This window comes from Sardina pilchardus, chromosome 10 (genome assembly GCF_963854185.1).
Source record: "Sardina pilchardus chromosome 10, fSarPil1.1, whole genome shotgun sequence".
Classification (NCBI taxonomy): Eukaryota; Metazoa; Chordata; class Actinopteri; order Clupeiformes; family Clupeidae; genus Sardina; species Sardina pilchardus.
Window position 1 is genome coordinate 8,641,543 of NC_085003.1, and position 27,173 is coordinate 8,668,715.

Here is a 27,173-nt window from a genome sequence, read left to right on the forward strand (position 1 = left end):
CCCCCCCCCCCCTCCTCCTCAGACGCTGTCCTCTGCACCTCTGCTTTGCTCAGGGATACTCTATCTGTGGACACACAAGGAAAGTTGGGTCAGTTACAATGCACAGGTGAGTTTCGGCCAAAGCAGAACTTGCTGTAAATCACAGATGCACATCAACACCCAAACAGATGAATCACCGCCATCTGCTACTGAGATGTTTGACGCAAAACAGGATGCCCACCGCTCCCTGATTGACTGTCTACCTTCAGTGTTTCCTGAAATTCTGACATGTTGTCTGTTATGAAGAGGCAGTCATTACTGAGGTCCGTGACAAGCTACGGTGTCATATGATGACTACAGTGTTATGTGCCTGACCATAAATAGGACTTGATATGGTCTGGTGGGAGAGTCAGAGAAGACTGTGTGGGTTCATCTCTGTATATCACGCTGCTCTCTGTTTCGTTTCTCGTCTTTCACCAGCTCTCACAACAGCACCGGCTCTCTGCGCTTTTCACACGGATGCTTTCGCTGAGATGTGACTTCTTGTCGATACCGGTTACTGTATAAACGGCAAAGCTCAACACCGGCTCGCCTACAGGAGCTTACGCAATCTGACAGCCCTCTTTTCCGGGCGCTCAGCGGACACCTGCTCCCTGATTGGGTGAGCACTTATTCTTTCCTAAATGCAGCATCTGCAACTGATATCACTTGCCGCCCGGCTCAGCCAGTCGTGGTGCAGGGCAGTGTCCCTGCATCCAATGGAGGCCTCGTGCTAGTGGCCTGGAGTCCGGCCCACTTCAAGCACACACAATGCAGCCTTGGGCAAGGCTTTGCCAGCTGTACACAGTTCTCACTGCCTCATCTCCAACGGATTCGAGCAGAATAGGTCAATGATCGTAGAGAAAGTAAAACACTGTTCGGAAATTTGAGCAATGTAGAAAAGCAGAAAATATACACATGAAATTAAGAATAAGGAATTAATGGAAGTCTTTTTCCTGTCTATACACATACATGAACATTTGACATGAAAATGCAAAAGAGTGAAGGATGTCTAAGCTGTAATGCATCAGTAAGTGTTACAATGCCTCTGAAAATGGGTCATTTGGTTCACGTTTGGCTGGCAAGGCTCATTTGGTCAGTAAAAGATTAAAGTGCAGCTGAACTGGTTCACAGGGGTGAATGGGTGAAAGTTTACAGGCAGCAGATGAGTTGCTGGAGTGGCACAGCAAAAGGGCTTTTCACATAGCTGGGCCAACAGCAGCAGGTCCATTAGCTCCAAGCCCCCCCCCCCCCCAACACACACACACACACACACACACACACACACACACACACACACACACACACACACACACACAGACACCCCCTGAGGTGCAACTGGCCCCCACCGCGCCACAGTGGCACCCTTCCTTGTGCCCCCTGGCTGTGTCATCAGTGGTGGCTGGCAGGCAGGCAGGCCCCCCGAGGCCAGAGGGCCGTGCAGACAGGAGGAATCCAGACAGACGCACGGCGACCGTGCTTAAATAGAGAGGCATGCCTCCTTCTGCACCCCCCCACCCCCCACACACACAGGTCAGCGGAGCAGGCATGGCCGGCCGGCTATTTATACCCGAGCCCGAGGGGGTGAGCAGGTCCTGTTACACGTGTGAGGGGACGGCTGGGCCAGGCGAAGGGGGTATTCTGGTCAAAGTCAGACAGTGTGACCTCCCAACGACCTCTGGGGCTGATAGGGGGCCTTCATGGGGGATTACAGTATGTGCGCTGTGGAGGATAGAGCGGTGAAGTTCCACTGCCTCACAGCCACATGTCTGTAGCACACACACACACACACACACACACACACACATACACACACACACTATCAAACATGTAGAGATAGTAGTGATATACTTATATTCCCATACATATAGCTTGATTTTAACTAATGTTAATGCTAATGTTTTAAACATGCATGCACACAAAGACTCAAATTCATACAAAAAACACAATGCACACGCTACCAAATAATCATAAGGGACCATCCACATAAATACAGATATCCGAACTTGGCTCTGCATCCAATGGACTAAACAGGGACTCTAGCTTGGACTAAGGTAGATGATATTCAATCAGCACCATCTTTAGAGAAGAAAAATGACTCCAGTGCTGGCTGCAGTAGAGTGGACACTACTGTAAAATACCCCCTGAGGTGGGCAGAAACGACTGACTCCTCCGCCAGCTGCTTTCCATCTCAGACACACACACAAACAAACAAACACACACACACACACACACACACACACACACACACACATATATATATGCATAATTTCATGGACAAACACACTCACAAACACGTCCATGCACACCCTTCTAATGCCACAAACTGGTGCTTTGACAGTCTGTACTCTCTTTTGCTGCTACTGCTAAATATTCGTTAAATATTCACCGAAACCCCATTGGGTCTGTGAGTGGCCTTGAGCAGTGTGGCTGAACGTCTACTAATCCACTGTGCGATCGACCGCTCTTCCAAACCAGCCCAGGATGACCTATCTCGGGCCCTTTAATTGACACTTGCGGGCTTGATGGCTGCCGGCAGTTCAAGCTAAAGTAAATATGTCAAGATCAATAGCACTCTGGCTGCAAGTCTCTTCGGAGCACAGATGGACAGAAGTGTCTCTGATAAAAGGATTATTTGAGGCCAGAGAAGGCTGGAGGAAAGGGGGCAGGGAGGGGGGGGGGGTTGAGGAGACAGCACATTTGGACATATAAAGACGTCCAGCACTCACATGTGAAATCACTCTTCAACATGGAGGAGATATTATCATCTCTGCTGGAAGGATTATTTCATGAGGTGCGCTATGATGTACATATGAAGCACTGGGCTATGAAACACATTTTGAAAACATATTGCTCACACACACACACACACACACACACACACACACACACACACACACACACACACATTGTACAAACACATACAGTATATTCAGACATACAGCACACATTAAATGTATGACCTGTTAAGTTGTTGTATAGTTGTTGGCAGCAGCCTGTTGTCAGCAGCAGAATGTATTCTTTTACCAGAGAATTAACGAATATTCCACTTTTCAGAAAATGATTGCTTGACCTATTGCAGAGTCTAAAGCCACATAATTCCACATTTGTGTGTGTGTGTGGGGGGTGGGGGGTGGAATCTAGGACCTAGGATATGTTTTGTTGGACTGACTTTGACAAGATGCCACAGTGCCAAGTGGAAGACAATCAGGCTCTGAGAACATGCCCATTTTCCCATCCAAATGCATTCAGAATCTTATCTAGATTCTTCCATAATCAACTTTCACCCTTTCAACTAATAAAAGATCCCATTGAATGCTACTGTATTACTTACACTGAGTAAAACCCCATGGGATCACTTAACTGACAGTTAATGCTAAAAGACATTGTTTTCCATGAGTGGCCACATTTTCAATTTACAATAGCCAGAGCTGAGCCAAACTCATGCACCTGGCTGACGCTTGGCAGCTACCACCACAATTTCCCCTCGTCAGCGGCGTGGCATAAAAACGGAGAGCCCAGACCGTTGTGGGCCTGACGGGTTAGTCATACATGTCAAGCAGGTGCCAGTTCAGTGTGATGTACGGCTTCCGTATCACAGCTGCATCCTCTGTGGAGGTGTTTTTTCGTCAGTGAGCTTGCAGTGTTGCCCCCTGTGCAGAGTAGCGCGTATGGGCAGAGTCTTGGCACGGAGCGGCGGTTAGCGCTGGGCGCTTGGAGCCTGAAGTGGCCAAAGTGGCCAGGGCCGAGGGGCAGGTGGGCGGACGCGTGGTCACGCCAACTCAGGAAGACAAACGCAGCTCTGCGGTGACCTGGAAGGCCCTGGCTGATTGAGACAAGTCATCAGTTCTGACATGTTCTCCTGCCACCCCCCCACCCTACCCCCCGCACACCCCCAGTGGTCAAATCATACCCCCCCCCCACCCTGTGCCATCCAATGGCCCTTACACCAGAGAGAGCGAGAGAGAGAGAGAGAACAGCATCTGTTGCTGGGGGCTATTTATAGGAGGAGCAGGGCAGGACGCATAGCTCTCCTATCACTGAAAACCTCATCTGGAGGAGCGAGGGGATCGGCAACCTTGAGTGGCGCATTAGCAGCTGGGAGAGCCGCGGCCCCCGCTGCTCACCTGCCACTGTGGGGTGAGGGGCAAAGCGCGTGCCGGCATGCGCCCGTCCCGCACTGTCAAACGCACTGTACCACGCCGAGAAAAGACTGCAAAATCTCCACGCCAGTGTGAGCCTGGCGCAGCCGAACAGATGAGCGCTTACAGTATACAACGACAGACACAGGACTGCTGTTTTCAGTCGACACTTAACAATAAAAAACGGAGCCACATTTCCCTTTTTAAAATGTCTGCTTTGATGTGAGGGCACGAGCGTCTCTCTCACTGCCAGGGTGCCCTGCGAGAGTGTGCGAGGGAGCGCTGGGACCACGCTGGGCTGCCATCTGCTCTGGAGAGCCATAAGCAAACGTGGGCCCGCGGGAGGCCCGACTCAACAATATCACTTCCAAAGAGCCCCGCGCTCGCTGGAAAATGTTTTGCTTGCTTTGGTCTCACGGAGGATGACATGGAAATAACTGTGTAACGGGCAGTCTTATGCAATGTCATTCATAATTCATTCCGCAAACACAATATGGACGCCGCTTTTCTGCGCCATTGCTGGAGAGCGGAGGCATTGGGGATAAGAGCACGGCTGAAGGCCAGACCACAGAAAGCCGAGTCTGTCCCGAGCACAGAGAGTAACACCGCACGAAAAACGCATCTCGCATGTTTCCTTCAGGCGCGTGAGCCTGGCTTGAGGAAGGTTATTTTTTTCATTGTAGCACGTACCCATTATTCCTAGCTGATATGGATAAAGTTAGCGGGGAAGTGGAGCAATGATGACATCACCACCTGAAAATCTGTCAACCCAAGATCGATCCTCGAACTTGCCATTGCAAGAACGTGTCACTTTGGAAAAAGTGTCTGCTAAATAACAGCTCAATAACTTTATATTCAGATAATTGACACAATCATACTAACACTACAGTCATAAGTAATGCATCACTGCAACCGGCTAGTATTTCTCAATTAAAAGGACTATACACAAGTCCTTCTGGCGTACTCTACCGCTGCTTCTTCTCTAGACCGTTCTTGAAATATGTCCACGTTTTCTGGCTTAACTTTTGCCACTCGTAAAGGGCGTCGCAGAGCGCTACGTAGCTCACAAGCTAATCTCTCTGAAAGCAGCAGGTCTGCTGGGTGTCCAGGCCCCCCTGTTGCTAAGGCCTAGCGGCAGCCGCAGCGCCCTCCAGACCCCCTGCTCCCTACTCTTTTTTTGGGATCTATAAGCCATATGCCTGGGTAATCGAATGCTTGGCGCGGAGCTTGCGGCTGTGTGAGGCTGAAGGGGCTGGCCAGCCAGGCTCGGGGGCTCTTCTGCACTGTAAGCAGGTTAGGTTACCGGCCAGACTGCCGGGGGAGCCGGGGGCAGCGTGCACACGGTGGCTGCCGGTTGGGGGGGGGGGGGGGGGGTTGGAGGGGGGAGGTGAGAGGGGGTGCTCAGGTCTGTCCAGCCCCCGGGTCCTGCCAGCACATTTTGCGCCAGTGGAAAAGAACAGTTTGTGGCTCCCAACCAAGGTCAGCTCTTTGAGACGAGCATCTGGGAATGGTCCAGGGCACTGCAAAGCCGAGTTTTATATATATATATATATATATATATGCAAATCAGTCAGCAACAATTAAGGCTCCCAATAACAAAGACCAGATCCTATAGCTTGATCATCTTTTATTACTTACTGAACTCTCAGACTACCACCTTTTCCCTAAAGCCCAATTACCCTCCTATTACTTGCCTCCTTCTCATCCAGCTACCTGACAGGTCTGACAAAAATACACAAAATGGATGCCGAGTGAGTATCAGAATCCAGCAGAAATGAATATGCACACTCGTGGGACAGGCTGTGCAGAGCTATTGACAGCGAAAGGAAGTCCAGTCACTATTCACACATTTTCACATTCACACTGGCCAAGTCATTTCACTGAACAATTGACATTTTTTGACTGCCATATTGCCTTTGGAATACTGGTTTGTCTAATATGCCACCACTTGAATACGTTGGCTATCCTCCCATCTGATTCCCTCTGTGGGTTCATGACAGGAAGAGTGAACATTACCTACACAATACTGAGGTAGTTAGCCTACACACCAAGTATGGGTACATTTAATGAAAAAAAACATGTTTTTTTTAAGATTGCTGACAATGGCTGTCAATATAGGACACCGTAGGAGTGCTCACCGTTACTGGAAATCGTACCCGGGGAGCAAACCACAAAGCAGACTGTAGTGTCTATGCGCTGTGAGTCCATTAAATACACAATAAATAGAAACAAACAAATAAATACATAGGATTATGCAGATATCTTTGCTATTAGAGAGCCAACATCGGCCATCGCCACGACACCTCAGTATTCAGAAATCCAGCTTTCTATTTCTGTCTGAAGATATTCTATTGATTTTAATGTTGCGGTAGACAGTGGTTGACGTTTACTAAGCCATGTAAAAGCAGACTTTTATATTTTTCTGTCAGTCCTATATTATATAGAATATCCATATTGAGTGCAAAATTGTCAACATTTTGAAAGAAATATAAGTTGAAGCAAATTCTAGATAGCCTGTTGAGACTGCACTAAGTTATGATGTAAACAAAATGGATGGAAGATATAAAAGCAGACAAAAGTAGGGTTTCATGAATAAGATGGATAGGCCAGTTAGATATCCACTCATCTGTTGCCAGAAAGGTCTACTTATTCTACATTTGAACAAGCAGAATGGCAAAGGAACTATCTTTTCACTAACCTGAATACTTGACAAATATGTTTTTGCAGAAGTGACATGTAAAGATCACATCCATGGCCATGCTACTGAATCCCCATGTCAACTTGGCTGTGATCACTCTTGGCTCTTGGCCCATGGCCTTGTTCGTATCACCAATTTACAGTTGTGTTGACTGACACTACCGCATTCCTTTGCATGTGATATTATGAGAGGTGCAGCATCTAGCTAACTTGACAAAAATACAACCGTTCAAGTTCCAACAAAATGAATATTACCATATTGAGAAACAAAACAATAATGCATGATGCAAAGACATGCAGTAGAAAAATACTAAACTTTGGCGACACATTAATCACCTAAAAGCATTAATCATTAGCCCATGTCTGATAGCCATTTTATTTTTTGGCAACATAATCTATATAACTCCCATACTCCCATAACAGTAAATAGCATTTAGCGCTTCCAAACGCAGCTACTGTACCCACAGCTAAATCACTTCTCTTGATCAGACAGGAGGAAAATGAACACATCCATCATGCCTCTACTTACAGCAACAGCCCATTTACTCTTAGGGGGAACATCAGAATCAATGGTGCAAGCCCGTCTGGAGAGAATCAAAAGAATGAGAGAGAGAGAGAGAGAGAGAGAGAGAGAGAGAGAGAGAGAGAGAGAGAGAGAGAGAGAGAGCTGAAGGGCTCCACTGCACCCTGTTTACTGATCACCTTGCTCTGCCGTCTCACTTTGGCTCACAAGGAAACTCGTTAGAGGAGCATGTAGGGCACCACGCCCTCTCCGAGCTCCGAACCCGGCCAGTGCACGCTCAGCACCTGACACCAGACAAACTCACTGTCCTTGTGTATGTGTGTGTGTGTGTGTGTGTGTGTGTGTGTGTGAGAGAGAGAGAGAGAAAGTGCATTTGTAGAGTGTGTGCATGTTTGTGTATGTGTATGTGTGTGTGTGTGTGTGAGAGAGAGAGAGAGAGAAAGAGAGAGAGAGAGAGCGTTTGCAGAGAGTGTGTGTGTGTGTGTGTGTGTGTGTGTGTGTGTGTGTGTGTGTGTGTGTGTGTGTGTGTGTGTGTGTGTGTGTGTGTGTGTGTATGGATGAGAGAGTCCAAACAAGTGGAGGGGTATGGACAGTTAATCATCATTAGTCGATCCGATTGGATATGTCCACAATTGCAGCATTAGGAGATGTGAAGGACTTGCATTTTCGACTCAACAAGGGCGCCAATTACCATTCGCCATTTAACACTTGTTCTGAAGGGTGTTAATTCTGCACAAGGACACTAATTGCAGACCAGAGGCTGGCCTTGCAGCGCAGGGGGTTTTATATATAGTTTTTGACATTTACATTACAGTATTAGACGCTGGCCTGGTGCCAGTGTATTTGCACAGCGAACGGCTCCTGACTTAGGAAGCAGTTTCTATGGACCAAAGGGTGTTTGGGATTTTGTTATCTTCTATGAGACAAGTTTGGCAGCACAACAGTCAGACGAACTATTGATAAACTAAATAAACTAAATAAACTACTGATTTTATTCAGCACTTACCGATCTATACTGTGCTCATATTTTTGCAGCTCTGTCAAAAATATGACACCACTTTTATTATCAAAATTATTTTTATTTCCCAATAAAATATATTTAAACATAATAGTGCATTGTAAAATAAGCTTCTCTAACAACACCTTTTTTTAAACTCCCCCACCCCCACCCCCACCATCCACCCACGCCACGTGTCAAAGCCAATGACTCCTTGACCTAATGAATGTGAAAATGAGGCAAACCAAAACCCGAGTCATTTCCGCTCAGCTGCTAACGGCTCATTAATGACATCCTGTCACATTAGCAAGACGCAGTATCCCCTCATGTCCCGGCCTTCTGACCCGTCGGACCAGGAACACTGGCCTGTTTTCCGCCCCTTCCTGAGGATCTGCCCTTCCTTAATGCACACTGAAGCAAGCCTAGCGAGCCCTCCTGGAAACGGAACCTGCTCACTAGAACCCTGAGACTGGTGGGAGGTGGCAGGTGGGATCCAAACACCATTTCTTGACCCTGCCATGCACTCAATGCCAAGCTTGCAGCCTTTTGATCCGTTCAAAATGGCCTCTTCCAATTCAAAGCTGTTGACTGTTGAGCACTGTGGGCTTGAGTACCTACCAATAATCCGACTCAGAGAGGACTTCAAGGCCACTTTGGGGAGTGCTGGCCTGGTGTGTTCAATAAGTCATTCAAACAAAAAGTCATCTTTTGCTCCTCAACAGACTTTTCAATCCTGGAGTTACTGCTTTTACAGTACAGTATGGCAGTAAATGCTATCAAAGAAATTGTTGACGGCATAGTTACTAAAAACACCTATTGATATAATGGCCTTCAAATCACTTAATAGGATTTTTACTGCAGCTACAAATCTGAGCAATTGATTGTATTGTCATGCGAGACAGGTGTCTAATCCACGGATGTGGTGGTCTATGTTCAGTTCCACACTCTGCTTAAGAGCTTACATTCAATGTACCTTGGTACAGCTGGCATGACATGCTGCCTGATTCCAATGACTTGGGCAATGCCATCTTTTCTGTTCCGGCAAACTGTTCCAGAAGGAAAACAGCCATCTTTTTTCAATTTCTCCATTATATGAAAAAGAGACAAAAGTACCAGTAAAGGTCTCAAACTCCAGATTTGGCATTTGCCCAATGCAATCTATTAAAGATCATCCATGTTATAATCTTCGGGATAGGACAGGAGGGTGCTCTTGGTGAACTATGGAGTTTTTAAGGCAACTACATCATCTAGCAGAAAGGTCCCCTGATCCAATATTATGTCATTATTATTAGCCAGCGCAGGGCTCTGCTTGAGCTGAGCTGCTTTTCATGGATAAATGGCGTCCCAGCTGATATCCCGATAAATGTGCACGGAATGAAAGGGCCCACAATTCTCAGTGGTCAGCAGCTCGGTGCTGATGGCTTCCATGTGTGGGAGAGCCCTGCATATGCTCCACTGCTCCAGTGCTGGCCTGAGCCAAACACTCATTTCGCCGAGGGACGGGGGCCGGGAAGGGGGGAGGATGGAGGGGGAGAGAGAGAGAGAAAGAGAGACAGAGAGAGACAGAAAAAAAGGAAAAGAGAGGGGGACAGAGAGTGAGGGAGAGAGAGAAAAAGAGAGGGGACTAGATGAGGGGAGAGAAAGAGAGATCTCTACACCCACCCATTATAGTACTTAAGGAGCCACACAAAGATCCAGAAAGTTGTCTCCTGCCACAAGGGCAAGAGAAATAAAAAATGGGAATGGATGAAGAAGTGAGCATTTAAAACACCACTCCTCTCTTAAACTTTAACTTCCCACCCATCCCCGATGGCCACTTCTTGTGGCTATCTCTAAACGTACAATAATTACAATAGTGAATACTCCTGCTCTATTATATACGGTCACTTGTAGAACGATGTAGCATTTACTCTACATATAGTATTGTATTCAAACATATTATTGCTGCAATAATAGAGGCATACCTGATTATCTAATTCTGAAGAATATCTCTCCTTCTTGGCAAAGTGGAGATGATTTCTTTCTATTTCTTTATCTTTTACTAAATAACGTATGTCTTTTCAATTCCTTGTATTTGTGTATACAAATACAAATATTTGCAATGTATTATTAGCTATCCAAAAATTTCTGATTTCTTAAATGTGTGTGTGTGTGCGCCCGCGCGTGTGTGTGTGTGTGTGTGTGTGTGTGTGTATGATGTGTGTGTCACAGAGAGAGAGAGAGAGAGAGAGAGAGAGAGAGAGACATAGAAAGAGGCATTAGAGTGTAAGATAAAACTGAGTGTCAAATTTGTGACTTTATGGCAGAGGGGGAGATTGCTGGGTGGGAACTGCTGGACTGGACCATTGCCACTACTCTGACCAAACAAAACAGCTCTTTTGATCAGACACGATGATAAGCCACAAACAGCCTGCATCCATGAGGACGAAACCAGCGGGACTCCCTGACATTTTAAGATGTTTGGACTTAACTGGTTATGCTGGGTGGTGGTTTCACCTTACTTCAGCTCATTTCAAAGCCATGGACAATATATCATATTGTCACTGTTTTTCTTAGAAGAGAAGGAATGTGGAAAGTGACCGTGCGTGTATTTCAGGAATAATTTATCATGGTCTGCAGAGCAATGTTTCTGGCATGAAAGCTTAACAATGATATGGCAACAATTACTATTAAATCATAATCACTAACATAACTATACAAACTGTAACCAATATTCCTCTGCTATGCCAGGTAAGTCTTACAGATTCCTCTTGAGGTTGCATGTTACACAACCTCACTTTATTCATGATTTTGTTTATTTATTTGGGGGGAATGAAGTGGTCAGTCATTGCCCACACTACCCCGGTGAAAAATGCTTGTCCACTCCCGAACAGCTTCAAAACCCCAGCTGTCCTCCGAGGAGCATGGACAATGGTGAGACTGCAGTTGCCAGTGGGGCATTCGACTGAAGACATTTAATGATTTTCCCAACAAACACAAAGATAATCACCTGATTGTGAATGTGCAACTGCCATCTTTGTCCCCATGCCCTCTTTGTGCTCTGACATTGCATCACGGCACCCGGGTATCTCATGGAAAAACGGAAAATCTGTGGTCTGCCATCTTTCTGTGAAAAAGACAAATGAATCTAATAAGGGAGAGGGCATTTACACACATAATACACACAAGCCAAAACAAACATGCAATGACTCATACACACATACAGTAGGTCTGTAATGACACACACACACACACACACACACACACACACACACACACACACACACGAACGCACGCACGCATGCATAACTGGTCACATGTACCACTCCAGGTTGCAGATCATGGCAGCTTATAACACATTCATAACACTACTGGCAGTATGTTCTTCTAATATATATATAAACATTTATAAATGCTTTATATATGTTAAAACATCTCACAGCTGACAGAGTGCATGAATGAATGAATAAATAATAACCTTGCTAAAAACATTACATGAATTCTATATGAATTCCTGTAAACTTCTGTTAATATTTGCATTTGCATGCGGATGACTCACTCTCTCTGCATCTGTATTTATTTCACACACACGTTGTGTGTGACATTTCGTCAGCACTTTGTGACTTTGAGGAGACCGAATGACTAAAGCTGCACCAGACATTCTGGCCTCCGGTCTGTTTGGTGCTTAGCAAAGGCCACAATGAATTGCATCCTACATCCCTGGAATGATCTGAACATCCCGAGCACGGTGGAAGTCAAGTAACTACAGCCACACTCTATGACATGACAACATTACGCACAGACACAGCTATACGCGAATAAATGAAGCCAGTCACGTTCAAGTTCAAGTTCAAGTTCAAGTTCAAGCTCAAGTTCAAGTTCATGATTAATGGGAAAGTCAGTTATTCAACAGCTCAACAAAATCTAACAGCAAGAATTTAAAAAGAATTTGAAAAAATAAATTGTATTTATTTGCACAACAATGTATTACACTGTTTATTATGTTTTTGCCAACAGTGTAATACATGCATTTTTACAATACATTTAAATTGTCTGTTATTTAATAAAATATATGCAATACAGGGGAATTAGCTATTATTTCAGTTTAGGCATTGCACAACATAAATACGTAGCACTTTGAAAATTTGCAGGATTCATTTGGCAGGATTAATTATTTCCTCTAGATTGCAATATATTCGATTTCATTTGTAATGACTAAAATTCTTATTCTAATCCGAGTAATAGAAAGGTCAGAGTAAATGTGTTAAATGTAGATATCACACACACACACACACACACACACACACACACACACACACACAGAAAGAGAGAAAGGGAGAGAGAGGGTGGGGGGTAGAGACAGATATGCACATACAAGGATAGAAGTAAAAAAATAATTCAGCGAAAAATCTGATAAATACAGAGCCAAGCAAGACACAATTCCACCCTTGAAGTAAACATTGCTTTCTTGGTAATATAACATTTTCCTTGAATTATCGTCTAGAAAATGAATTACAAGCTGTAGCTATATAATCCACAATTGCGAACTGTTAATGTGCTGTTGATGTATATGAATGTGCGTGAGGAACAAAACCATCAAAAGTATCTGCATCAAATGAAAGTCTAATTATTTTAGTATTTAAACTCCACCTAAGGGAGAGCAAAGCTGATGGTGTCTATCTAACACAGCCTGAGCCCCATACACACACACACACATACACACACACACTCACACGCACGAAAGCACACACACACACACACACACACAAACACTAGCACATACACACACTCACACACACACACACACACACACACACACACACACACACACACACACACACACACACACACTACTGTCTGCAGAAACACTGGGAAAATGGCATATTTATTTCCTTTCAATATAACACTGCAATATTGCTTTGATAACTGAAATAATTGATTCAAAGGGGAAAAAAACTAGACTATTTGCACATACTACAAATCAATCCTAGCAGAGAAGATCTTTTAAAAAAACAGATTCTGGATGTCTCTAATAATTCAGGAAAAATAGGCTGGAGAATAGATTCTTAAGGCTGGAGAATAGATTCTACATCTGGCTAATATCGAAAGAAAACACATTAACCTGAAATTCTTTTTTTTTTTCTAATAATGCATCTGGCTATTTTTCTTCTGAACAATGTATACATTATCTGACTAAATTACAGCAATTATTTAAATATGTTACAAATATCCAATGTCCAATATGCTTGACCTGAAATTCAAATTTCCCACACCATGATAAAAAGGCAAAATACTATATTCAAAATATTTCATATGGAATTGTTTTGGATTATATTTACCTCTCTTCCGACATTTCTAAAAATACAAATACATATATATGTGTGCTTGATTTTTCTTTCTTCTACAGATGCTAATTCTTTTAGATACTATCTAAAAAAGACCGGCTTGGTGAATTGTCAGAATAATCTTAAAAATCCAATTTAATCTAGAAGTGATCTAAAAATGAAGTAGAAAATGTAATTATGTTTAAGTTTAATTCTACACGCATAGTAACACTCTCAACGCATTTTACAAATGTATACATAAAATCGCAGAAATAAACAAGGAAAACCAAAGAATACTGTATAAGGAGTTTGATTACTATAACTACAGTATACTGAGAAAAAAGCGCTACACAATTACAAAATAAAGACTAAGATGATTGAAAAGGCGGTGGATAACAATGCTACAAGAACACTCAAAATGGCGGCTCAAGCCAGTCTAATGTACACTGCAGTTAAAGAGAGAGAGAGAGAGAGAGAGAGCGATAGAGTGTGTGTGTGTGTGTGTGTGTGTGTGTGTGTGTGTGTGTGTGTGTGTGTGTGTGTGTGTGTGTGTGTGTGTGAGTGTGTGTGTCTGCACGTGACTATGTGACTACTTGGATATTTGTGTGCCACTGTATGCAACATATGTAAGGGTGTGAGTGAGTGAATGAGTGAATGTGTGTGTGTGTGTTAATGTATGTGCGTAGAGATAACCTAAGCAAAAAGGAATAAAGAATGTCATGATTAATGCCAAGTGTTGGACAGTCTATACATTTGTGTTTGTGTGAGGTAAATGTTACTGATGTGTACTGTTGTGTGACTGTAAACACACTTATATCTGAGATGTTTGTGTGGTTGCCTGTGTCTGGATGTCTGTGTGCAAATTCATTTGTGTGTGAGTGAAAGAGAGAGAGAGAGAAAGAGAGAGAGAGTGTGTGTGTGTGTGTGTGTGTGTGTGTGTGTGTGTGTGTGTGTGTGTGTGTGTGTGTGTTCGCGCGTACGTGTGTGTGTGTGTGTGCACGCACGCGTAAATTGCGTATTTCAGAATATTTACGTATGTGTACGCATGCACAATTCATCTCTAGTTGTGTGTGTGTACGTGTGTGTGTGTGTGTGTGTGTGTGTGTGTGTGTGTGTATATGTGCATATTTGTGTGTCTGTGTGTCTGTGTGTGTCTGTGTGTTCCCGCGCATATGTGAGGGTGTGTCTCCGCACCACACCTCTCCTGCGCAGAAATGCAGCATTACGAGCACGCCTCTCGGTGCGGGGGGGTGGTGAGGGTGTGATAGGCTTGGGGAGTGCGGGCCCCGGCAACAGGAACCTCCCTTCGATCAGGCCATCTGCCTGCACTCGGGTGCCACCGCACACCTCGGGAGCAGCACTGCCCCTACAGGGTAGGGGTGCGGGGCTGAGGCCACTCAAAATGCCCCGTCAGCTGAACGCTGCGTTCACCAGAGAGGTAAGCTCTGCAAGGGCACATATCTACGGCAAAAAAAAAAAAAAAAAAAAATCGTCTGCCAGCTCACCGTGCCAGTGAGCCCGTGCCAAATCAGCTCTGTGCAGTGCAGTCTTTAGCATGAGCTCTCGGGATGGAGAAACCAGAGGCCATTGTGTGTGGCCTACTTTGTTGATACAAACTTGCACTAAAATGGGGTACATCTGAGTTAAATATGCCTCTTTGCTGGGCCCTCTCTCAATCAACAGTTTTATACAGAATATGAGCGATGGAATTAAAATATCGGACAGTTTGCCAGGAACGAATAATGTATTAAAGTTGGTGACAACCAAATGTGAAGATATACCATGATTAATGCTCTCATCATTTAGACAGCAGTCAGTAATAGAGGAAGGAAATTACACTGCAGATTCAAGACACTGAATGCTCCATTTTTATCGTTTTACTTCTCATTTCAATGCTACAGTTACAAATTCTCTGGCCATTTATATATGGCAACTTGAAAATATGTCGAAAATTGCGCGCGTAAATATGTACCGTCCCCTGAATTTGAGAAAATTCCAAAAAATAAGCACTGTTTAAGCACGGTTTAATAGCACGTTTATAAATACATTTGCAATCGTACCACACTACTAGCGACATTATTGAAATTTTCCTGAAATGTGCACAAATAAGGATTTAAACCTTTCTTTTCACGGACGAACACTGAAATAAAGCTTAAAGCAATGCTGCTGCAGCTTAATCAAGGAGCACTGCTCCAAACCGGAGCCATACTCCAAATATCTCAAATGGGCAGGCATTGAGTGCAGAGGAATGCAAGCTGTGCAAGAACCTTGAGCCTTGAACCTTGTGTGTGCTATCTCCGCATCAAAGTAAAGTGCACAGATGTCTCTGTACACATAAAATGTGGGGAAGAAATGCAACATCAGACTGCAAGAGGACAGTGAATACATGTGATTTTTCGTCTTTGTTTTAGCGTTCGTTAGATCCGATCCATTTTAGAAAGCAATGCAGTGCTATTTATACGAAGCTATGCAAAACTTCAACATGCATATACAAAATAATATGGTCAGGAGGATGATGTATTAAGGTTGGAAAAATATTGATATTATGTACTTATGGTATTAACACAGAATATTACCAGCAAACCAAACCAATATGCAATAATTTCATTTCTCAGTCTATAAAATGGCTCGGTGAAGTTATTGCATTATGAGCTAAGGATGCATTTGTTAAAAAATGAATGTTCTAGAACAGAGTTTGATGCACCTTCTTCATAACTTCGTCGATCTAAAGCTTGCATGTATAGTACCCAATTTCCTCCGCAAAATGGCGCACGTTTATACCTTCAGTATCAAACACGTACAGCATGCGCTTGCAATATACTGAGGAAAAAATACCCAACTTCACTATTTGCCAGTGCAACTCAATCTCGGACAAAAACTACAACCAAAGGCTGAACAAAAAACACACACACACACACACACACACACTTGAAGGACAGCGCAACTTACCCAAATGAAATGATTGCGGCGGGAGTCTCCCAAAGTGCAGCACTCGAAGGTGAAATCGGGGAAGGCCTGGCTCGTGCTCGTGCTTCACGCTCCACGCTCCGCGCTTTTCCCCCTTCCCTCCGCCGCTCTCCGCAGCTCTGCGTGGGGAAAGAGAGGGCGGTCAGCTCGGCAACCACAGAAAGCTGAGCGGGGCGGCTCGGCTCGGCGCGGCTCGGGCTCGACTCAGCGGCGCGGAGCCGAGCGAGACCAGCGCCGGCAGGCCCCGAGAATCCCGCATTTGTCCCCCCCTCCTCCCCCTCCCCTCCTCTTCCTCCCTTTCTACCCAGTCACGGCAGCACCCAGCACCCACGCTCCCCCTGATGGCTTCCCTGCCTGCCTTGTCTGTCTGTCTGTCTGTCTGTCCGTCTGCCTGCCTACTGCTTCCAGCAGGCCCTGGGTCTGAGTGGCGGGCTGCGTGCTAATGCTGACGGGCGGGAGGGCGACCAGGCGAGGTCTGGGCTGGAGCTGGAGCTGGGCGGGCAGTCTGGCTGGCTGGGATGGCAACAATGGGAGGCCATGAGAATGTCTGGAAGGTGTGAGCTGAGCCTGTCTGCCAGTTAGCATGTTTGAATGGACGAATGTTAGCAAACAGACGAGCAGCATGCCTGATGCATGCAAATAGCACAGCCAGCCCAGCTCGGCCCTGGCTTAGGCTTATGAATAATTTAGCAGACTGAAAGAGGACCCCCCCACACACACACTCCCACCCCACCTCACTCACTACTCCCCCCCCCACACACACACACACACAGCTCCCCCAGCAGCCCCATTACTTTCCCTCACTACTGTCTCCCCTCGATGCTGAAATGCCTTCACTACTGGGAGCCACAGCTACCTCCCCTAGCAGGGCCACGATACAGTACATGTAGCAGGGTAGCAACACAGAGGAAGCACACACACACACACACACACACACACACACACATAGACAGACAGACACACACAGACAGGCTCACATAAAACACACATGCTCACATGAGTCCGTGAAACCTCTCTTAATTCATTCTGTGTGCTATCCTTTGCTTTACTCCCTTTTTTTCTGTCTTTTGTGCAGAATTGGCACCTGTCCCAGAAAGAGCTTCGGCACAGCAAAGCGGTGTCTCAGGGCAAAGTGAGAAAGAAAGGGAGAGAGCTAGCGAGAGAGAGAGAGAGAGAGAGAGAGAGAGAGAGACGGAGAGCAAGAGAGAGGGAGGGAGCGAGCGAAGGGGAAGACAGAAAGCAAAGGAGGAGGGAAGCACAACACTTCCAAACGTGTCGCTGGCACTCACAAAAGGCACGTCTTTTAACTCGCAGATGTGCGCGCCGTGCTCTGAGACAGAAACTCTTCCCGTCCTCGGCGGAGAGAAGACAAAAGGGAGGAAGGGGACCGAGCCGCCCGGAGTTCGCCTTCAGGAGCCCGGGCCGGGAGGCCGCCGACGGGGGCACAGCAAAGTCCAGGTGGCCAAACCTCCAAATGCCATCATGCAGCGCCACGGAAAAACCACACAGAGCTATCGCCTCCAAAAAAATAATAAACCCCACAACATCGCCGACAAAAAAAAGAAGAAAATACAAAACACGAAGATGGATGCGAAGCGGGGGGAAAAAATAAAAAATAAAGCAGAAAAAGATCGTCGCGCGTACGCAAACGAGAACGCGAAAAACATGCCGCGGCGCCGCCGCCGACAACGTGCGTCGGAGACGATGGCGAAAACGAGCCGTGAAAAAAAACATCCCAACCGTCAGATCTTGGCGCGCGAAATGTCACGAAAATGCCCCACAAAAAGCAACTTGTTAGCAGGTTTCTGCGGGCTGCGATGCAGAGAGTTGCAGCCAGAGGGTTAAATCCAGTTAGTAGTAAAGAAACCCTCCCTCTCTGGCAGGGCCGGGCGGAGGGGAGGCCCTCTCTGTAGAAATAGCAGCAGATTTTTTTTCTCTCTCTCTCCCGCTCGCCCTCTCTTTCGTTCGCTCACTCTTTTTTTTTTTTTTTTCCTCCTGCAGAGCTCCAGTCTCCCCCTTGCAAGCGGCTGGGACTGAGAGAAGGGGAAGAGAGAGGAACGGAGCAAGGGAGACAGGGGGAAGTAGAAGAAACCGAGAAAAGAGAGAGAGAGAGAGAGAGAGGGAGAGAGAGCGCGCGCGCCAAGCAGCGAGAAAGAGTGCGCGGCAACTCAGGAAAAAGCAGGACGGGGAGAGACAGAGGGAGAGAGAAAGAGAGAGAGGGAGAGAGAGAGAGAGAAAAGAGAACGAGAGTGTGGAGGGCTAATGATGAAATAGGAGTGATCCGCTTCCTCATCATACATCCCACATGGCTTTGCACTTGAGAGAGAGAGAGAGAGAGACGGAGGGAGAGGGAGTGGGAGGGAGTAAAAAGCAGGAGAGAGAGAGGGTGGGAGGGCGTAAAGCAGTGAGGCCGGGAGGGAGGGAGGGAGGGAGGGAGGGAGGAGGAGGAGGAGGGGAAGAGTGACACAGAATCCCCTCCTCCTTCCCCCCACTGCGCAGACTCTGTGGTCTCTCTCACGCCATTCTAGCACACTACACCTTCATAATCCGAGACAGAGAAAAAGAGAAAGAGTGAGAGAGAGAGAGAAAGAGAAAGAGAGAGAGAGAGAGAGAGAGAAAACTTCCAGTGAAGCATGCGGCTGATGCAGTTTTCAAATATGCATGGGTGCTGAGAGCAGTTGGAAGTATTAACCCTATGTCTGGACTCTGCTCACGTTCACTGGGTACGGCAGGCTGAAAGAGGACATGTGCACAGCTACAGACCCCTGAAGCATATTCAGCGCCATGCTAAACTAGACGAGACCATCGGGGCTGAAAAAAGAAGAGCGATCGTAGCAACATGTGGTTTGCCTCTTTCTCTCTCCTTCTCTCTCTCTTTCTCTTGCTCTCTTTTTCTCTGTCTATTTGTCTTTCTCACTCTGTATTACTGACCCAAAGCCAGATATGGCCAGTTCCAGTAGCCCAGCTATTTTGGCTGGAATTCTGGCACAGTGAAACACCCGAGGCAGAAACTTTTGATTTGGATTCGACGGCCAATTCATGCAACTGGCTGGACCCATATGGTGACTGACAACAGCACAATTCGGCCCAAGTCCAAAAAATGTCAACAAATCATTTTTTTTTAATTGTTTGGACATGTAGAAAAGTGACCCCGTGTTGCAAAAAAAAGGTGGCTGCTATTGATCAACTCCCTAACACTATTATATACATGATAATACATACACTATACATTTTTGAAAATCCTACACACATCGGTGCCTCCCACTTCCCCCCCGCACGTCCATCTCCCGGGCCCCACCCACTCTAATCCCACCCCCCAGCAGTCTGCCATGTTGGAGGAGAGGAGACAAATGGCAAAAGGCAGGGAAACATTTGAATAAAAACGTCTATCAGTAAACCCTGAGACTGAGAACAGCACCGCGGCACACTACAGGAGTATTAAACCAAAGCACTAGATCGTCCTTCAGCTATCATGCTCCAAACCAGTAATTCATCTCTCTCCTCCTCCTCCTCCTCCTCCTCCTCCTCGTCTTTCCCTCTTTCTGTCCCCCTCTCTCTCTCTCTCTCCATCTCTCTCTCTTTCTCTCGCTCTCTCTTGCACACACTCTGTGTCTCCCGCCACCTTCCCTCTGTGACCAACATTTGGCTTTTTCCATTTGTGGCAGATTACTGTAACGCTATTGTAAAACAACTTCCTGCCTCTTTTGGCTTCAGCTCCAGAAAACCCATGAGGCTGGGCTCGCAGCTCAAACTTTTTTCCCCGCTCTCTCTCTCTCTCTCTCTCTCTCTCTCTCTCTCTCTCGCTCGCTCTCTCTTTCTCTTTCTCTTTCCGTCCTCAGCAAAAAATATCGGGAGTGCTAAATAAAAAGAGTGAAGGGATCTAGCAAATTGTAAAGTCTTAGTCTCCTCCTCCATTGGATTAATTTTGATTCCCATCCTCTTAACTGATTTTGCAGACAAGCGAAAAAAAAGAGGGACTGCATGCATAGCAGACAAAACAGAAAAAGAGGTGGGGGAAAACTTTCTTTGCTTTTTGATGCTTCAATCTCTTATTTCTCTATCTATCCTTTCTTCCTCTCTTTTGCTCTCTCTTTCTCTTTCTCCTGCAGTAGTGGGATACGATGCGATTGAGTCCCTGCACAGATTCATCTAACATGGCTGCCACAGGCTGTGCTTTGGGAGTGTGTGTGTGTGTGTGTGTGTGTGTGTGTGTGTGTGTGTGTGTGAGAGAGAGAGAGAGAGAGTGTGCGCACGCACTGAAAAAGCCTTTGCACTAAAATCCGTGCAGCTTCTACTTTCGGCCCGGGCGGTTCTGTTTCTCTCCCGGACTGGTGTGGGTGCTGGCCGGCACGGGAAGGCGGGAAGGACCCGAGGCCAGGCTCCACGCGCACTCGCTCTCGGCCGTTAAGGCATTGCAGGCAAAGCAATAACCTCAACAAAATGGCCACAAGTAAAATAACTCAAATGACTGTGATTTTTCTATCTGAATTGTCTGAGCCATACAATGCAAAGGGCGCACGAGCTCTGGAATGAGGAAGAACCTGACCAATGAAATGCTTTGTTAAAAACGTCACATCTCGCCACACATTTTTTAACCAATTACATCTTATTTTTAGGGGGAACAGGTTAACTATATATATATGCATATGTTGCATTGCATACATCTGGTGCATCTTTATATGTGCTTTTCAAATTTTCTCCAGGGTATCAGATTTCACAGTGGGCTCATTTCATTGTCTCTGTTCTACAACATCTTGGCTGTTTGCGCTCCATCCATTTTGAGTATGTAACCTTGCTGTGTATCCTGTTATGGTGCACTACAGTGGGTTCATCTGAGGACACAGTTTTGGTTTCAGGTTGAAAGCCAATGCCTAACAGCCTGTGCCAGCAAGATGCCCCTCTCGCTCTCGAGGACTGGCTCACATTAATACATGCTCTTTCGCTTGCTATGACAGCCCAGCTCAATGTTTAAATGACTCCAACAAGCCAAATGTATTCTTTTTTTATAAGCACAACCATGCAAACCACATAGCAATTATCAATAAGGCATTAAGGGGGCATTGATGTTGGGATGAAAAAGGGTCCAATCATAAATACAATAGAAAGGTCCAGAATAATTCATAAATGTGAGTCAGAAAATAGGTCTATACAGTAGGTGCACACAGATTCTTATGTGAGAAGAAAATCTTTCTGCAACGGCAGTCTTTGCATAAAGCAGAAGAGTAGACATATTGTTAACTGGTAAAAACCATGTGATTTCTAAACTGACTTTGAATCCTCTAAATAGACATAGCAAAAGAAATATGATGTAAGAGAAAGAAATAAACCTCGCCCGAGAGATATGGGGTTGATAGAGAGCCCCTGTTCCCTGTCCCCGTCTGTCCATGTCAGTTCATTCTTATGGAAGCCCAGATATAAAACAAAATGGCTACCCTCATCATGTGTCAGGCACACACAGCATAAGCAAAACTGCATTACCGTGTATTTATGCTATGAAACATGCAAACCTATTATGAAATAAACTGCATTCCATACCCAGATTTCTTTCATATGTTTTTTTTTTGTTGCTGCTTTTTTTGTTTATCATAGGAAGATATTGTGAAATGCTTAAGATGCACTATAACAGTAAATATGACTATTGGGAAATAATAATAGTTTCTGTGTTATGTGCACTGATTTTGTAATATGTGGCAGTACTGTTCAAACAGTGGCATTTGACATATATTATATTACACATAGTACCGTGTAAAAGTACTTTATATACCAGCCCTCTTGTTTGTCACAAAACACCTGTCTATACAGTTATTTTTTATGTGTCAATAGGAAATATACAGAAATACACATTTCATAGTGTCCAGCACTTTGTTGTAAATAGTAAAGTATTGAGACATGTATGTCCTGTGAAAAACAGAAAATATCAAAGTAACGAACCACACTGCAGACTTCAAAACTAAAGGCCATCAACTCCCGAGTGCCAGAAGCCACTGATGAGAGGAGAATTAGAGGAGAGAGAATCGAGACAGTCGAACTAGACCAAGGAGCTGTGAGAACTGTGGTGAGCTCTCGAAAATGCTTGAAATAACATTCTTGCCGAGTTCTTTGTACAAGTGTACCTACATGTTAATTCATGCCGTTTTGAAGAGAAGGGGAGGTTACAATAATTTATTTCAATACTTGTTTTTGATTTGCTGCAATTATTGTTATTTGATAAGGGAAAACTAGGGCTTATTTTTCACAGAATCCTCACATTAGCACATTTTTTCAAAAGTAAAAATGTTGCTCGGTGGGTAGGAACTGTATTTATGTACATTCTAATCTGAATGGATTTGAATATTTTCCGTGTTCAAGGTCAAAATGAATGTCTTCATTATTATGCACCATTATTAAGTACCATTGTTTGAATGGCATTTCAATTATTCTGCTATTAATAAGCACATATTGCTAACCTTGTGCAAGATGTGCATTAAAAAATACTCCTTCTGCTGTGAAACATAAAAATATGAACAGAATGGAAATCAAGTGAGGATACTCTGTGGTCCTCTGCACCTCACCAATCGACATGATCAAAAACTTTGGACAGGAGATACAAAATGTGTTTGTACAGAGAACAACCTCTAGTAGAGGTTGAGAACAATCCAGAACAATCCAGAGAACAACCTGTTCCATTTCAATAAATCTGCACTGATCGTGTCTGGTGTTATGGAGTCAGCAATTTCAACATGCATACAACACAAAGATAGACTATATAATATAGTAAATTAATAGTATAATAATAGATTTTCATCTATTCGTTTCTATGCTAAATGAACGAACGGTGCTAGGACGTGCCGAGACAATGCTGAAGAGTGAGTGTTGGGCAGAGAGTGTTTACTTGTTTCTGCCGTGCCTCGTCCTTGCTCCGCATATTGTCTACCCGAGCAGAGGCGCCCTCAGAGCCGGGGACATTTGGGGAGAGCCAGGACACGTAACTGGGGATGCAGTTTGTTTATCTCCGAGTGGCCAGTGTTTGTAGCAACAGGAAGTGCAGAGGAAAAAGCCGGGGGAAGGAACCGCCAGGCGAGGCAGCCAGGCAGCCAGCCACCCGGCCCTGCCGAACAGAACAGAACAGAGCAGAGCAGAACAGAACAGAGTGGAGGAGAGGAGAGGACAGAGGTGTCTGTTCTCACTCACTCACTCCCAAGCAAGGCTGGCGAGAAAAAGTCCATTTATCTAGTGGCCCAGGCCACAACGCTCATTTCTTTGGGTGAAACCCACTGCCACCACCACCACACACAACACAAACGCAGACACATACAGTATGACTTCCTTTTGTTTTTTTCCAGCTTACAGCTTTAAAGGGCCCCTATTAAGGGCTCTAAATGGGAGCTGCCGCACGACTTCAAGGAGAGGGACTGAGTCTTTGAGGTGGTCTTCCTAAACCCCCGCACGTGTCCAAACAACTACTCTATTACGCCCGAGACCCATGAGGGCTCTCCCCCATTGGAGCCTGGACAAAGGCCATGACCCCGGGGTCAAAAGTGTTACTTGGGAGGCCAGTTAGGTCTGGCGGAGAGACACAGCGGCTGTTTGCTTTGACAAGGTAAAGATTGCTAACAGATTAACTAGTGCCGATTAGGGGAGGGCGGCCTCCGTGGGAGTACCCTAAGGGCCCTGGGCAGCACTCCTTGTTAGGAACAGCGTAACCCTTGACCTCAGGAGTCAGCCGAGCATGACCACTCTCACTTGCTTGCTCCGCGAGCGCAGCCCGCTTAGGGACTGAACGGGCACAGGTTCCTCACACCCTGCCGACGACGCACATCACTGGCTGTGATTTCTCAGGTGTTTTTAAAATCAAATCAAACGGTCACCGTTTATTTATGCTTGACAGGGTATATCGACAAATATTTTGACAGCATTTTCATTCAAAGATAGTGGAAAGTAGAAGTAGTAATGCAGAGAGATTTATTTGTAAGGTCATACACTAAGCAATGAGACAGCATGACTGCTTTGGAAAGGCCAATGGGTCATATTACTAAATCAAGAGTTTTAAAACTTATGTAAATAATCCATAATAATTCAATATTTATAATTTAACAGAGAAGATTTATACATTTTCTCAACTTCCTACCTCCGGCTCCTCTGAGTAATGTATCCCAACTGAAATAATCACCATACAGAGACAAAAATTGTTCACAGTAAAATATGAATCATTTGCATTTGTAATTTAATTCTGAGCTGTAATAAGCAACACTAATAATTATAATTGTGGTCTGAACATTTTCAACGCGTATTGATTTTATTGGCCACCGAACTGCGCCTGCGCACATTTCATGAAATGGGGGAGCTGGATAACTTCAGCATCACAAAATGGAGGACAAAAGGCTAATGTAGTCTACTGTAGATACTGCAGCAGATGAGGATTTCCTTTTTATTGGCTTGGCTAAGTTATTTTGAGATACCAATCTTAAAATGGATCATACTGTTGTTTTGTGAGTGTTTTGTAATATCTGAAAAATCTATAAAAGCCCATAGAAATAAAACAGCTGCATAATGTTATCAGAAGTTTAGTTTGAACCGAACACATCAAAATTAACCCTTGACATGATATAAACATTGTATGTATATTGTATTATGTATTTTGTCAAGACAAAATGTTTCAGCATATATTTTAATATAAAACTGGTATTAAAAAAAACAACTCTACTCTAATTGTTATGTGCTATTGAATACATTAATAAGTGCATAGGGCAACTTTGAGATAAAATCTCCCTTCTTATAACTTTATATAGTGCCATAAGGTGAAGAAACATCTAAAGAGGGAATTCCTGACAAAACCTGGGATGAGAGGGAACTCTAGGGGGAACTCCCTGAAACGAATATAAGGACGTGGTAATGGTAAGACTCCATTTTAGCACAATTTGAAATAGGAAAAGAAATACATTTCAGTATTGACTTGTGTGGCATGTACAGGATATGACCAAAGGGCATCCCAAATCTTTATTACAATTTCTGCATGTTTCATATTTTTAGATCAGTCATTCAGTCCTACCATTGGCACTGATTTTATATTTCTTAACCAAAGTTTACATAATTATAACGAGCTCAAAATAATTCAAATTTTCTAATAATTCTAATTTGCCTATGTTTAGAAACATTTTAAGCTATCTTCTAAAATTTGCTGGTTTAAATTGCAAAGCAATCCCCATCCCCCCCACCCCCTACACATACACACACACACACACACACACACACACACACACACACACACACACACACACTTGTTATGCCATGGCTGGTTTAAATTGGTGACGAACGCAGAATAACCACTACTTTATATTATTTATTTATTTTGATTTTCTTTGATAATGTCTTCTTCTTTTCAATTAACAGCTTTATTTAATATACTATATAGAGTATAGAAACATTTGATATATCTTATAGGAGTTGAAAAGAATACATTTTATGAAACACTCTTTAAGTGTAAACTAATATTTATAACTGTTCTGTTATGTATTTATGTAAAACATAAAAGAATGAATTCCACAATAAGGATAACCAAAAATGCATTTCATTTAATCACCACTGGAAATTACCAAATGAAGTGATGACCTCATATATAATAATTGTATCTCAAATTATGCATTTATGTCATTTAAGTGATTTCGTAATATACACAACGCATGTACGTTGTTTTTTATGGAGGGTTTTGCTTTTTAAATTTATCTTCCTTTCTCTTTTTCTGTAAATGTATTTTCCTCTCCAGCATTGCTATTTCATATGGAGTATGTAGTGTGCTAAATACTTTTCAGCATCAGATTTATGGAACCATATTTCAAACACTTTATGTACCAAATTCATATCTGTATTTAATTAAAATGAAACATCTCAAGCTTTGTGTGTCTGTGTTACTGTATGTTGAGAGGAGAGGGGATGGAGAAGAGACAGAGGAAGAACAAGGAGTAAAAGGAGAAAAAGAGCAAGAAATTCAAACTGACCGAAATGCTGTGACGAGTCCCTAAAATATATATTGATCCACTTGAGCAGTACGCAAAACCAGCACACAAGCTACTACAATATGATAAACACTAAAGAAGACAATTTGGGGAATCTGCATTCATTACGTTACATTTTCAGCACTTCACAGTATTTCTCTATTTCATTTTTTCACTGTGTGCTTAATGTTATCATGAAGGGTAAAAATATCTATACTTTGTTCTGACAAAACGATCGAATGAAAATCTTTTCTTACCATTCCAACAAGTTGCTTCAGGTAACCCCGAACACTAAATATGTTTATACACAAAATCTGACAAGTGACAAGAGAGCATTTGGCCGAAACTCACCAGACAATTTCTGCAACTTAAAAAAAAAAGAAGAAAAGAAATCTTGCATGGATGTGCGCAGCAAAAACGTTCTGAGAAGGAAAAATGTTGACTTGTGTGCGTCAGAGTGCCGAGAGTTGCTGTATGAGCAGGAGAGAGACCTCCGGGCACCTTTAGCAGGCTACTCGGGGACAGGACTGGAGCAGCAGACCAGCTGCAGCTCTG

At 44.3% G+C, this 27,173-nt stretch overlaps 1 long non-coding RNA gene across 3 annotated transcripts; it reads right to left on the reverse strand.

Moving 5' to 3' along the window:
* Nucleotides 1-11: 11 nt before the first annotated feature.
* LOC134094749 (uncharacterized) lies at nt 12-27,173 on the reverse strand. 3 transcript variants are annotated; one of them, XR_009940487.1, is made up of 4 exons: nt 26,970-27,173; nt 16,630-16,766; nt 11,367-11,483; nt 12-64 (listed from the first exon to the last, which is right to left on the reverse strand). It is a non-coding gene; the product is annotated as an uncharacterized LOC134094749 (long non-coding RNA). The 3 variants fall into 3 exon arrangements; XR_009940486.1 differs by lacking the exon at nt 26,970-27,173 and adding an exon at nt 17,937-18,975; XR_009940485.1 differs by lacking the exon at nt 26,970-27,173 and adding an exon at nt 17,644-18,975.